General features: G+C 42.4%; 1 long non-coding RNA gene across 1 annotated transcript; it reads left to right on the top strand.

Moving 5' to 3' along the window:
* Window positions 1–1,207: 1,207 nt before the first annotated feature.
* On the top strand, window positions 1,208–13,051 carry LOC149346492 (uncharacterized). The gene is made up of 4 exons (XR_016292084.1): window positions 1,208–2,350; window positions 5,847–5,999; window positions 9,677–9,799; window positions 12,796–13,051. It is a non-coding gene; the product is annotated as an uncharacterized LOC149346492 (long non-coding RNA).
* Window positions 13,052–13,324: the final 273 nt, after the last annotated feature.

Here is a 13,324-nt window from a genome sequence, read left to right as displayed (position 1 = left end):
TTTTTCTGCTCAGTTACAAACTCTCTCGCCTGTGCTAACATATTACTGCAATGTAAATAATGAAACATGCCAGCATTGCACAACATGCTGTAAGACTTACAAAATACACCCCCTGCAAGGCTACCACAAGCCTCTTAGATGTGGTAATGTTTATATCTACCAAACTATCTAGACTAAAATGAGACACCAAGCCTCTGACATCTGGAGATGTGTACCTCCCATGCAATTAGAGTGATTGGAGATGCTCTTCATTGATGGCATTTCAGTTGCTAGGTGTGGAAGGACCGGATATGAAGGTGAACAACTAGACACCCACTTTTTAAGCAACGTCACAATGAGCAATGTGCCTTGGCTTTTCTTCCATCCAAAAAGTTTTATGTTCCATGTTTACGTAACTGCTTGCATGTGCTCATTTTGGCTTTCTAAGAGGTTCTTTTCTTTGTTAAACTAGCTTTAACTCTAACCTCAGTCTTCTGCACCTTCTTAATTTTTTCCTAGTGTTCACCTTAAGTCATGTGTAAGCTCACTCAGATCTCTACTTTTCTACGTTTCCAACTGTCACATCTTCTCTGCCTTCGTCATGTCCATCACTGCATCCGACGCCTTCAAGTATAGTATGCTGTGTATAATCACCTTAACTAATCTGCCTATTACACATGTATTTTTGTTAGCCACCCACTCCTCTATCTGGCGCTGATAGGCCCTGAGAGTAAATAAATGAATTGTAGTCTAAGCTAAGTCTCAGCAAGCATGCATTATGTTCAGTTTATTTTACCATGTTGACCAGTAAATAGTGGACAGAAAAAAGCTGCAAAGTGGAGCAGCTGGAAAGCAGCAGGCAAGGCATACGTAACCACTAACGACAATGGAACATGCCAAGTGTGAAGTAAATCAGTAATGTTCCTCGCATTTATCACAAGGTATACTCTCTGCTCAGTAATTTATTACCCCCTTAGACATTCTGCAAGGAGTGCATACAATGATGTGTCACCACAATACAATGAGAATCATTAACCCTGTGCCAATACAACAGCAAAGAAATTTATGCCCAATAAATGCATTGCTTACATGCAACCAAGAGGCAAGAATGGGCCAACCTGGCACATAGATGGAAAATAAGCTCAAAATTATAAAGAATGACATTTGAGCAGCCGCTCATTCCCCCACCCCCTCCCATCAAAAAAATATGAAAAAGGGTCCTTTCACACGGCACGTTTGAAAGATGCGGCTGTAATATTTGCGAAAGTTCAACTACGTGTGAAATTCAGATATAAATAACGCCAACGCATGCGGTTGGAAGCGAGGCGCCAGGGCGCGGGCAAACAGTAATCGTCTTCAGGTATCGACTGGTTCCACCTCCTGAGGGCCGCTGCTCGACGAATACCACTCAAGGCCACGTTCACATCCAACAAGCTTGTAATAAACTTTAGACAGGTGTTTATCATGATGCAGCAGCAGCTCATCAGTGCTATTGGCCAGTGCTGAATTTTTTAGCTTGATAAACGCAATCATCCACCGAAACGTGTGTCGACTGTTCCTCGCCAGATTCTTGCAGTCCCACGAGGGTGAGCAGCTTTTCCGCCGGCTTCAAGTCTCCTCTTTCGTGCAGGGCCACTGGCATTGTAACGCACATTCTGCACGGTCGTTTTACTATGCATCGATGCCGCATGGGACAGCAAGCGGTTGTACACTCCAATGCGGCGTACGGGCCGCACACATACACACACCGTAACGACAATACAGCGCGCAGGACGCACGCAGCGAACACGGAAGAACAAAAACCGTTCTAAAGCACCTGTTCACTCAACACCACACACAATCCGCACATGGTTCCGACTGCGGGCTTGGCTAGCGCTTCGACTCGTCACGGCCAAGCTGCATGCACTGCGCTCTTGTGGTAACAACGCTCATGAAACGAAAAGAAAATTTTAATATGTAAAACCATTCAAATTGTCAGCTAAAAAAGCTACGGTAAAATTAAATACATCTGATATGTTTTCAAGGTGGTGCGCTTTTGCGGCGTCAGCGATGTAAGCATGGATGCGAATACGCGAATGACGCTATGAATTTCCCGTGCAACTCTGCTAGCCACCATAGCCTATGCCATAGCTCTGCAAATGGCATCGTGCTCGGCGTTTTGCGCGGCTGACTTGCCCGCGTAAATTTTGCTTCCTCCGTGCACACATGCTTGGTGAGGTGAACGGTGGTCGGTACGAACAGTTTGAAGTTTAATCGACTGAAAATTGCTCAAGGAAAGTCAGCGGAATTGCATTTTTATTGTTTCTGTGCATCGCGAGTGACTGGCGGCAGCCACACGGCATCGTCTCCGGTTTGCTGAACTTGTGAGAAGGTGAGCAATTTGTTCTCAGATTTTGAAAGCGGTTTTTTGTTTCTATAGTAATCCTGTGTCTCGTCGCATGTTATGTTCACGGTAACATCAGCACAACGTGCATGCGCTTTCTGTCTCTATTTGAAGTAACATTGGTCGATCAGCGTAAACTTTTGGATTCAATTAAGCACAGGCTGTCCATGTTGGTAGTGCGTGTCGAATGTGCTTTGAGATCATTCTGCGCTCGAGATGGTCTTCTGATAATTTATTTATTACCAGGTATAGTCGAGATTTGGAACCGTTCATCCCACTGCAACAGTCCTGAAAAGCTGTTTTGTGTTCATGCATCTCCTGTCCTTAAACTTTTCGGTAATCATTCGCGTGGTTCCTTTGGATCTGGACAACCGGCTACTGTTGCTAGGGACGCCTCGCAGCAGAGCCCTTGGGGACGCCCAGTGGGTCAGCTGTTTGTCCAGGTGCAAAGGTACCTAAGTTACCATTCCAGACTTTTTTTTCCTGTCCATCAATCTCATATTCCTTGCAAAAATTACAGTATGTAATTAGGCACTAAAAAAATTGGTAACTTATACACATTTCAAAACAGTTGAGAGAAATGAAATTAAAATTGGTTTTTGAGGAAAGGAAATGGGGCAGTAACTGTGTCTCGGTGGGCTCCTGAACCTAAGGGAAGGAATAAACGAGGGAGTCTAGAGAAAAATGCACATGCAGCATCAGTATTCTCTCTGTAGACTTTTCGAGACCTGGATTCATTCCTTCCAGGACAGTGCCAAGCAGTAGGTGAACTGCACACAAATTTATTTTCCTCTGGTGCAAAGTAAAGAGTGAAAATGTTCTAAGACAAGTCTCTAGTCTGTTTCATTCTCACTGCATTTGCTCAAAGCATAATATGAAATGCTGTATTTCTTATACCCTGGTTTCCTTTACTTTGAGCAGTAGGTATTGACAATGAACATCAAGGCAACTCCACTCTCATTGCTTATTGCTGCTTTTAGGTTTCCTCCATGATTTTCTGTTTGCTCAGTCCTGGCCTGAACATATTTTCTTCTGCTGCTTAGCTTCGAACTATAGGCTAGGTTACATGGTTCTACTACTTCTATGTTCACTGTGAGGTTTGAGAGCTTGTTGCTTTGTTTTTTTTATAAGCATCTTTGTCTTCTCGAGGCTGATTGGCAGTCCGGAACAGAGACCACATGCATTGTTTATGTTAAGATGATGACATGATAGCCTAACACATCGTATCGTTGCCATTCGAGCCCCCTGTGTACTTCCTTTGTTGCACTGGGAGCAAAAAAGTTTAGTGGAAGTCGCAATGAGGCGCACTTTTGTTTAGACTAGTGCAAAGGTTTACTGTTGCTTCGCAGTATAGTGCTCCCACCTGTTGCGCACGAGCATTTAGATGGCTGTTAAATACTACTATCAAGGATTTAGCCATTGTAATGTCGCAGGTCTGTTGTGTAGGATTTCAGATCATTGTCTTGCACTGTCCCCCGAAGCCTGTTGTGTGTCAGTTACGCCACTATGCTGTTGTATTTCTGTCCAGTGTAAAAAATATTTTCTGTGATTATGCTACACGCACAGGTTCATGGGGAAGTAAATATTTTGTGTCGCTTCAACCGGGTAATGCTTCAGAATGAACACATGCAAAAACCCATGCTGTTAAAAGCCTTGGCTTGTGTAACCCAAGTGTGAGGAGAATACTATTATGGCAGGGATTCTTGCATTGCAACCTTTTAAATTCCTTTTTTGTAAAAAGAATGACGTGAGGTTTCATGAGTTACAGCTCTCTTTCATTGCTTGCTCAGAGAAAGCGTTTATTGTAAGTAAGCAGTAGTCGCTTTTTTCTATTGTTCAAGCAGCAGCATCAGCATGCCTCATCATTTTTGTCTTGAATGACTGAAGGTGCTTCCAGAGCATTGCCTTCTTTTTTTATTGTTGTTTATTCAGCATGCAATATTGTGTCTATAGATTGCTCTTTACCATTATTTTGCGTTCTCCCAAGCAAATTTTAGGCGACCAAATTCAGAAGCACCTTGTATTGGCCTTACATGCTCGCTATTAATGCAGAAGTAATTATATGCCACACTAAACACCAAATCTACATCCTTCAGAGTGGGTCTAGAAGCTTGTCTCCAGACTCTTGCCTTCAAGGAGTTCTTACAGGTTTCACATATCTGCTTGGTGTTGGAAGTGACAGCCTTTTCTACTTTGCAGCGAGGTATACATTTAGAAATGGTTCACATATGTGTATTAGTTAAATCTCTTAACCAGAAACAGGAATCAGGCTAGCTGCATACTCAAGCTGAAATCACACAGGTGAAATATTTTGTCTTGTTCATAGGCTCTGTTTGCATTTCATTCCAGCCTGATTGTGCACTACTGCCATAGCAGGTACCCTATCTAAACGAGACTCTATCTTGTGGCAAATCATGCGCATATGTTTTAGACACGTGTGTGAAGAAATGTGCAGCTACAAACATTGCATACTTGGTTATTCATAATGCTTTTTTTTCTCATGTGCATAGAACAATGTTCAGCTACATTGCTTGCTTTGTTGTTACTACTTCTATTTTTCCGCTAATATTAAACTACATATTAATCTCAGAGACCCGATGTTCGACTGAATGATCCTTCTGTGTCCCACTAGGAAGGCAAAAGCATCACGCCTAGGGCTCATTCACCGCCCTTCATCCCTGTTTTGGTTTCAGTCGGTCAGTTATGCTATTAATGAATGTAATCACTTTATAGCACAAGTATATATGAAAATATATTTTGGGCTAAATGAGGTTAACAAGTTATCCACTGTGCACAATGGTCTGGTTGGTCTTGTACATCTTTACTTGGGTGTTAATGTTTCTTTTGTGGTTGCTGTCTAAATAGCTTTGCCTGCCTATTGTATCCTATGTCCTTTTATGTTTTTTTTATGCCTGTCTTCCTTCCTACTGGCTCTCTCCCTTTTCAGTCATTCCTTTTTCCTTTAAACTGGCGATTGGTCACAAGCCTGCTGTGGGAATGGCAGCTAACACTAGGCCCCTTTTTTTTCATTGAACCTGCACTGCTAATGTTAACACTAATAGTACTGTATCAGTATTTATGTGATACTGCATTTTTTGTTATGCATAAATAGTTGGCTAAGCCAATGGTAGCAGTGTTGAATATCACAATATATCATGCATATATCTTGCATGCAATATCAGTATCAGTTTATTCACTTTGGATGAAGGTTATTCAAACAGGGTGATAAAAGCATCTGGGCCCTTAGCAAGCTGCTAGTTCGGGCCCATGCAATAAGTGCACAAAATAGTGTGCCCAGGCGTCAGCATAAGAAAAAAAAAGTGTACATTTTATATGAATAGAAGATGTTACACAAAACTGTATCAGTATATTCACTATTATGCTACCATCTATTTCTTTCAGCTCGGCCGTTTGGCTGTAGATATTTTGTGCTGCTTTCCTAGTCTAGTCCACTCAAACTAAAACTTTGCTTTCTGTGTTGCAGGTAGAATCTACAATGAATGCCGCACTGTGTCTTGTAAGCAGGAGGCGGTGTTAATGGAGCCATGAACTTTTCTTGCGGATGACTGGTGTTGGCTTTATTATGCACTGAACCTCAAGTGTGAAGAGGAAAATGTCGTGTTGGATTTCTGCAGAGGTGAGACATCATGGCGAATCTACCAGTGCGAAAGACGAGACAAGAGACAAGACAGTCGCTGAGTCGCGGCCATAGTTTATTGAAGTGAATAGGGAATACATGAAGAAGCCAAGCAACACCACAAACCACACAATTACAGATAAGCATACATGACAACATGGGTCAGTGGCCCTGAACATTCCCCTGATCGAGATAGTCCAGCTCATTGCGTGTTAGTGCGATAGACAACACACTTGCACATTAGTCACCGAGTCGTAAGGTGTGTCTAGCCTCAATAATCTACCATTTAATCTTCTCTGAATTTACTGCCAAAATGTGTGCTGCCAAAAGGAAAGGGTAGGAGCCTTCAAATCCCTTGCAATATACAGAAAAGTTAGAACCCCTACCCTCTTGTGCTCCTGTAATCTTATATTGATACACTTTCCAGTTTGACCTATATAGACCCGACCACAAGATAGAGTGTCTGATACCATGTTCATTTTACAAGGTACATATACATTTCACACCACATGTGTACTTTTCTCTAGCCACATTCACAGAATTATTCTTAACAATTTTACATATTTTAAACAACTTATTAGGGGCCAAGAAAATCGCTTTTCCATCATACCTTCTGGCCGCATTTTTCAATTTGTACGACAATCTATGTGCGTACGGTAACACAACCGGTATTTTGGCATCTCGCTGGCTGGCCCCGGCCTGATTGCGCCGGTCGCCGTGAAAACCTTTCGGCTTCTTTAAAAATTTATTGTATGCTCTTGCAATAACATGGTTAGGAAATCCTGCGTTCATTAACCTAAAATGTGCTCTTGGAAATTAGTCGTCATGCTAAGAAAGCATGACTTCATCAATTCTGAGCCCAGGCTTGACAGTCCAATGCTATCTTTCACTAGCTTGTAATAGCCAACCTGTGTCCAAGTAGCAGCTTAACACTCCTGGGTGAATATCACCAGCACACATGGTGTGTGCAGATCAACTTATCAAGGTAAGGTCCAGAAACCGCAGCTCTTTTTGTGGCGACATTTGCTCCAAGGTAAACCTAAGAATATGTTCACATCCCAAATTATCAGAACCTTTGTAAAAGACCAGAAAATCATCAACATAGCAATAGATTTTTTCCCCCAGTCCATGCAAGTCCTTGACAATCATTCTATACACCCTACTTAAAATATCTCTTAGCACAAGGCCCATCTTCGAACCACTACATATACCAGATTTTTGAACACATACCACACTGCAGTACTCTACAACCATGCTCTTAAAATAAATGCTATTCACTAGCATGCTCTTCAGATAAATTTCAGAAAAGGGTTCTTGAAAAATTTTGTCTGGTTATTTGCAAAAGCATTTGTCTACTTCGCATCTTGAAGATCCGTATCTTGTACTCAATTCGCAGCGTGGTTGAGTATCTGAAGAATCGCAATCCAGCAGATTGTCTGGTGGTTAGTGTCGATGTAGAATTATTTTATTCCATCCCGTATGAGGCCCTTATGAAAAGCTTGTGAATGTGTATATCGGAGCACAATGATGAGCTTGTGTTTAGGAGCAGGTGCGTAATAGTCTTTTTTTTGGACGTACCTCCTTTTATTTGAAGAGCATGTTTCTGGAGTATGGCTGTGCGGCATATGTTCAAAAGTCTAGTATATGTATCGATTGAATGCCTCTGTGCTAAGTAATATTCTCTTAAGCAGGGTGGATGGAGTGATTGCCAAGAACTTGCATTGGCTGGGGGAAAATCTTTCACTGCGTCTGATTTTCTGGTCTTTTACAAAAGGTTGCGATAGTGTGGGACCTGTGCATATTGCCAAGTTGTTTAAGGAGCAAGGCCTTTCTTTAACTTAGCATTTCCTTAGAGGAAATGTCCCATCAAAAAGAGCTGCGGTTTCTGGGCTTCACCTTGATGTTCTGCACATGCCATGTATGCTGCCGATATTCACCCAGGAGGGTCAAGCAGCTACTTGACTATTGGCCGAATCATTCTAAGCTAGTGAAAGATAGCATTGCGTCATCTAGGCTAGGCTCGGTATTGATGAAGTGATGCTTTCACAGCATGACAAGTGATCTCCATGAGCAGATTTTAAGGCTTATGAAAGCATTATTCCCCAACCATGCAGGAGTTTGTGATAAATTGTTAAAGCTGAGCATATAAGATTGATGAAGTTGGTCAGACATGCAAAAGGTAAGAATGGCATAGCATCATGTAACGAGGACAGCAGGAGAGCACACACGCATTAGTGCCAACCTTGGAGCAGATACAGAATCCAAGAGCGTGTGCTTGACATTCAGCGTTGGCAGTCAAGGATCGGGCTCATTCAATCTTGAATGTTCAAATCAGTGTTTTCTCATTTCCTTGACTGTCAGTGCTGATTGTCAAGCTCGTGCTCTTGGATTCTGTACACACTCCAAGGTTGGCACTTGTGCGTGTGCTTGTTGTCCTGCTGTCCTTATTACTTGATGCTGCACCATTCTTCCCTTCAGCATGTTAAAGCTAAAACCCCTTCACAGGGATTGGCAGGATACGGCCGGGGCCAGCCATCGAGATACCAAAAGATCGACTGTGTTACTGTACATACGTAGATTGTCGCACAATTTGAAAAATGTGGTCAGAAGGTATGACGCAGAAATGGTGCTCTTGGCCCCTAATAAGTTCTCTACAAACTGTAAAATTGTTAAGAATAATTTTGTGAATTTGGTCCTGGAAAAGCATATGTGCCTTGTAAAATGTATGTGGTGCATCGGATACTGTTATCTTGGGGTTGGGTTTATGTTGGTCAAACTCGAAAGTGTGTGAATGTAAGACTACGGGAGCACAAGAGATATTTGGATATTGGTAGGGGTTCTAACTTATCTGTACATCGCAAGGAATGTGAAGGCTGCTAGCCATTCCTTTTGGCAGCACTCATTTTGGCGATACATTCGGAGCAGATTAACCGGAAAATTATCGAGGCTAGACACATCTTATGACTCGGTGACAAATCTGTGAGTGTGCTGTCCATCGTGTTAATATGCAACGAGTTGGACTATCTAGATGAGAGGAAAGTTAAGAGCGATCTTTTACTCATGTTGTGGTATAGCATATCTGTAACTGTGTGGTTTGTGGTGTTATTTGGCTTTTCTATGTACTCCCTGTTTACTTCAATAAACTTCAGTTGCGAGTCAGCGCCTGTTTTGTCTCCTTTCTAGTCATTGTCTCGTGCTGGTAGGTTCACGTACTTGCAGAGTAGATTCACTGAATTGTATACTTGCAGAGGCTTGTGAAGAAAAACCAGAGGAATTTTCTTTCCTTTCTCTGGAATGGAAGTTAAAAATTTTTTTTCGCATAGCTAGATGGTTGCAGCATGAAATTCTATTCTGGAAGGGTAAACCCACTAAATTGTACATTTTGTGTGCAAGGGTACTGATGCTTGCATGAAACTGAAAACATTCGCCCAGGCTATCTGGCTAGCTTCCTTCTTCCTTGTGCCCAGATTTTTTTAAACAATACTTTGTCAGATTTATTTTGACCAGAATTTCTAACATGTTAATTACACCACATTTTGTGATCATATACAACAAAATTAAAACATGATGATCACTGGTGTATGGTTTAGTCTGGGGTAGAATGATGAGAAGTACCTAGTATATAGTAAAATTTAATATTACTAGTCTAACATAAACAAAATTGCTCTTTTTTTTAGTGGAAAATTTTGCTACCAGGGAGTCAGAGCGGCATGGCATGATGAAGACTTGGACAGTGTGCATTCCAAAGTACCTGTATTCATGTCGGCAGGAGAACTTGCGCACAGTGCTTCAAACAGTTGGTGAGTACCTTGGTGCTGTGCTTCTGCTTAGATAGGCAAATATTTGATTTTAAATGTGCCTGAACAGCCAATTGGCCTAAACGAGTGCACACTAAGTCAATACAAACACCATGTCGTGAACAGACATAATACAGAAAAATGGTCACAAATACGATGATAATAATAGTAAAGAAAAACAAGCATAATGAGTAAACAATGAAAACAGCAAATTATGCAAATATTTCTGTGTCATAAAAAGTTGAATTGTGTTATTTGCAAATGAGTCATTGGTGAAATGGCATGCATGTCAGGATAAAATCTATCATAGCATTTGGTGGTTTTTCCCTGAGGCACACGAAATCGCAGTGACATCAATAACGGCTCACAGTCAATAGAGCCGAGCACAACTTTATGTAGAAAATCCATGTCATAAAGGGTAGACATACCAAGGTCTGCTGCGGGTTCGATCCCGGCCCCGGCGGCTGGAATTTCTTTGGAGGAGAAATTCTTGAGGCCCGTGTACAGTGCGATGTCAGGGCACGTTAAAGAACCCCAGGTGGTCGAAATTTCCGGAGCCCTTCACTACGGCGTCTCTCATAGCCTCAGTCGCTTTGGGACGTTAAACCCCATAAACAAAACAAAACAAAAACAAACCAAGGTATGCTAGAAGAAAGTCGTAGTCTTAGAAACGACAGCGCTCAATATATCTATCACAAAGAATGCTTACAATCTTCTGCTGAACATTTTCGATTTCATCGCCAGAGGTAACAGAGGCACTATTCTAAGCTACTGATGCAAACTCAAGACGTGGCATCACGAGAGCACAGTAGCCAAATTATGTTTTTAATCTGAATAAGAGTGTGTATCTGAAAATTTGAGCAAAAATTGAGTAGCATTTAGATATTCTTGCACGAAATACCACTGTTAAAATTGGTTATAAATGATATGTCTCACATGTACGCTTGTCTGCTGAATATAGTAAGCATGGCTTGCGACCTGAGTGCCTCCGATGTATGAAAAAAAATGGCCAGGTTACTGCATGACGTGTGGACCAACCCAGTGTAGCACATTCAGGCTTCATGGAGTGGAGAATGAAGGCAGTAATAACTTTAAGAATAGGAAACACAGGACCAGGAAGCTGACAGAACACACTGACACTCGGTGCATGAAGGGCATTATGGAGTTGCCTGTCGTGTTGTGCAAGATGGAGGTCGCACAGACAGATGTTAAACATGAGTCGATGCAGATACCTTCTCTCATTACGTAGTACTCACTGCAGAACTCAACAAAAAAGAAGCAAAGGTAACAGCTGAGCATGGCCAGACTCTTGTGCTTTCCTCCGCAAGCAATCTGGAAGCGCAACTCTTCAAAGTCTTTTATGCTTTCGCTCGACATATACATCATCACTGCATGTGTCGAGGAAAAGTACATACCCTTAATGTCAAATGACATAGCACTTACAGGACTCAGTAACAGCTTACTTAGGTGTTCTGATGCATCTACAGCGCACCTTATGAGAGATTCTTAGGCTTCAGAGCACTCAATCTACAGGGCGCCTCATGAGAAATTCTTAGGCTTCAGAACACTCAGCCCTTGCAGAAATTGTTTCAAAGTTTGTTGCCACATGGACCTCTTCGTAATAATGACCATAAAAGCGAGCCTTCCTTTGGTGTCACAAAAATAGGCCTAGGACATGGGTCTTTTTTGCTCCTTCATTAGAACCAAAATGTTTGCGAGCGAGATCTTTCACAGATATGGAATGATTTCACGAAATGTCAAAGAGAAGCCTGAAGCTGTGCGAAGCAATACCAGCAACAACCCTGCCGTGGTGGCTCAGTGGTTATGGCGCTCGGCTGCTGACCCGAAAGGCGCGGGTTCGATCCCGGCCGCGGCGGCCAAGTTTCGATGGAGGAGAAATTCTAGGGGCCCGTGTGCTGTGCGATGTCAGTGCACGGTAAAAAACCCCAGGTGGTCGAAATTTCCAGAGCCCTTCAACACGGCGTCCCTCATAGGGTGAGTTGCTTTGGGACGTTAAACCCTAATAACCAAACCAAGCGATACCAGTTACAAACACATCAGAGCTGTTGAAGAAGCTGAAAGATTCATGCCTTCATCCTTTTTCTACATCAGACACATGACTACACTTTGTCTTTCTGGGCCATCATTTTGAAAAGGTTAACATGGCAGCGGCCTTCGGTTAAATTTCTGCAAGGAGCCCTTTGTGGAAACTTAAGCATCTGTTCCTCGTGAGGCGCACTGCAGAGATATTTGAATACCTTAGTGAGCTGCAACCAGCACCTGTGGCTGCATTTTCACTGACATCATAGATTAGTACATTTTCGTGCAGATGCTGAGATAATGGAAACTATGACTGAAAGCATAACGTTTCGGGGAAGTATGCTTCCTGATTGCTTGTGGGCAAGTGCTGTGTAACCACCAATCCAATGGGTACAAGCTTTCTCCTCACCTAGTGCTCGTCTTCTTTAGGGTGAAATGCCTGCCAAATGGTTCATTGCCCCACCTTGAGATGAAGAAAATACCTTGTGCCATGGTGCTCTTTGTCCTCAGATTCCCTCGCGCCATCAAAAATCACAATCATCATCATGCTTGTGGACAAGTGTCTGGCCTTTTTCAGATGTTACCAATGTTCCTTGCTCACTAAGTTGTGCATTGAGTACTATGTAATGAAAGGCATCTGCATTGAATTGTATTTGGCACCCATCCTTAGCTACTTTCTATTTGCACAAAATTGTAGACAACCGTAAAGACTTTCATGCACACAGTGGTGTCCGAGTAAGCACATTTTGTCTGCTTCTTCCTGGCCCTGTGGTTTTTGCTGTTTACTGTTATGAGAAATGAATTTTAGGCAATGAATCATATTGGTTTGGTTCTCAGTAAATCGCTTTTACAAGCTTCTACGAAAGCCGATTGTTCAATAGCGGATGGTTCAAATGTATTTGTGAAATTTATAATAGGTGTTGTGTGGCTACTAAATGAGGATTTTTTTATCTTTTCAGATGGATCCGACAGCAATGTTTAGAGGTACAATGTGTGCAATTTGTCATGAAAATAAAACGTATGTACTTGTACTCAACCAAACACTTGCCACTCTTTCATTCTAAGTTGCATTCTTTGTACGTGTGCAATACATAAAATGCATGAAAGTCTTGTACATAATACTTATTTCCTCGGCCTCTGGACTGCTATATCTGCAGTGAACGTTCTGGGCAGAAGCTATACACAGATGCATGTGCATGTACTACTGAAAGTATTATCGAGAGCAAAAATAACAGACCCCTGCCAGCGCGTGCCGATCTGTGCCAAACTGCATGCAAGCGCCGCTTGACGAAGCACTCCAGATGCTGAGACGAGCACAGTGGCACGCAATGCGTAGCGCCCCTCGAGATGGGCGCACGCCACTGCGCTGGTCTCGGCACTAGGAGCGCTTCGTCAAGCGGCGCTCGCATGCAGTTTGGCACAGATTGGCACGCGCTGGCAGGGGTCTATTATTTTTGCTCTCGATAGTACATAATTACAATGCAGATT

The sequence above is a fragment of the Amblyomma mixtum genome, chromosome 4 (genome assembly GCF_055824585.1).
Source record: "Amblyomma mixtum isolate Tamu chromosome 4, ASM5582458v1, whole genome shotgun sequence".
NCBI lineage: Eukaryota > Metazoa > Arthropoda > Arachnida > Ixodida > Ixodidae > Amblyomma > Amblyomma mixtum.
This window is presented reverse-complemented; position numbering and strand designations above follow the sequence as displayed.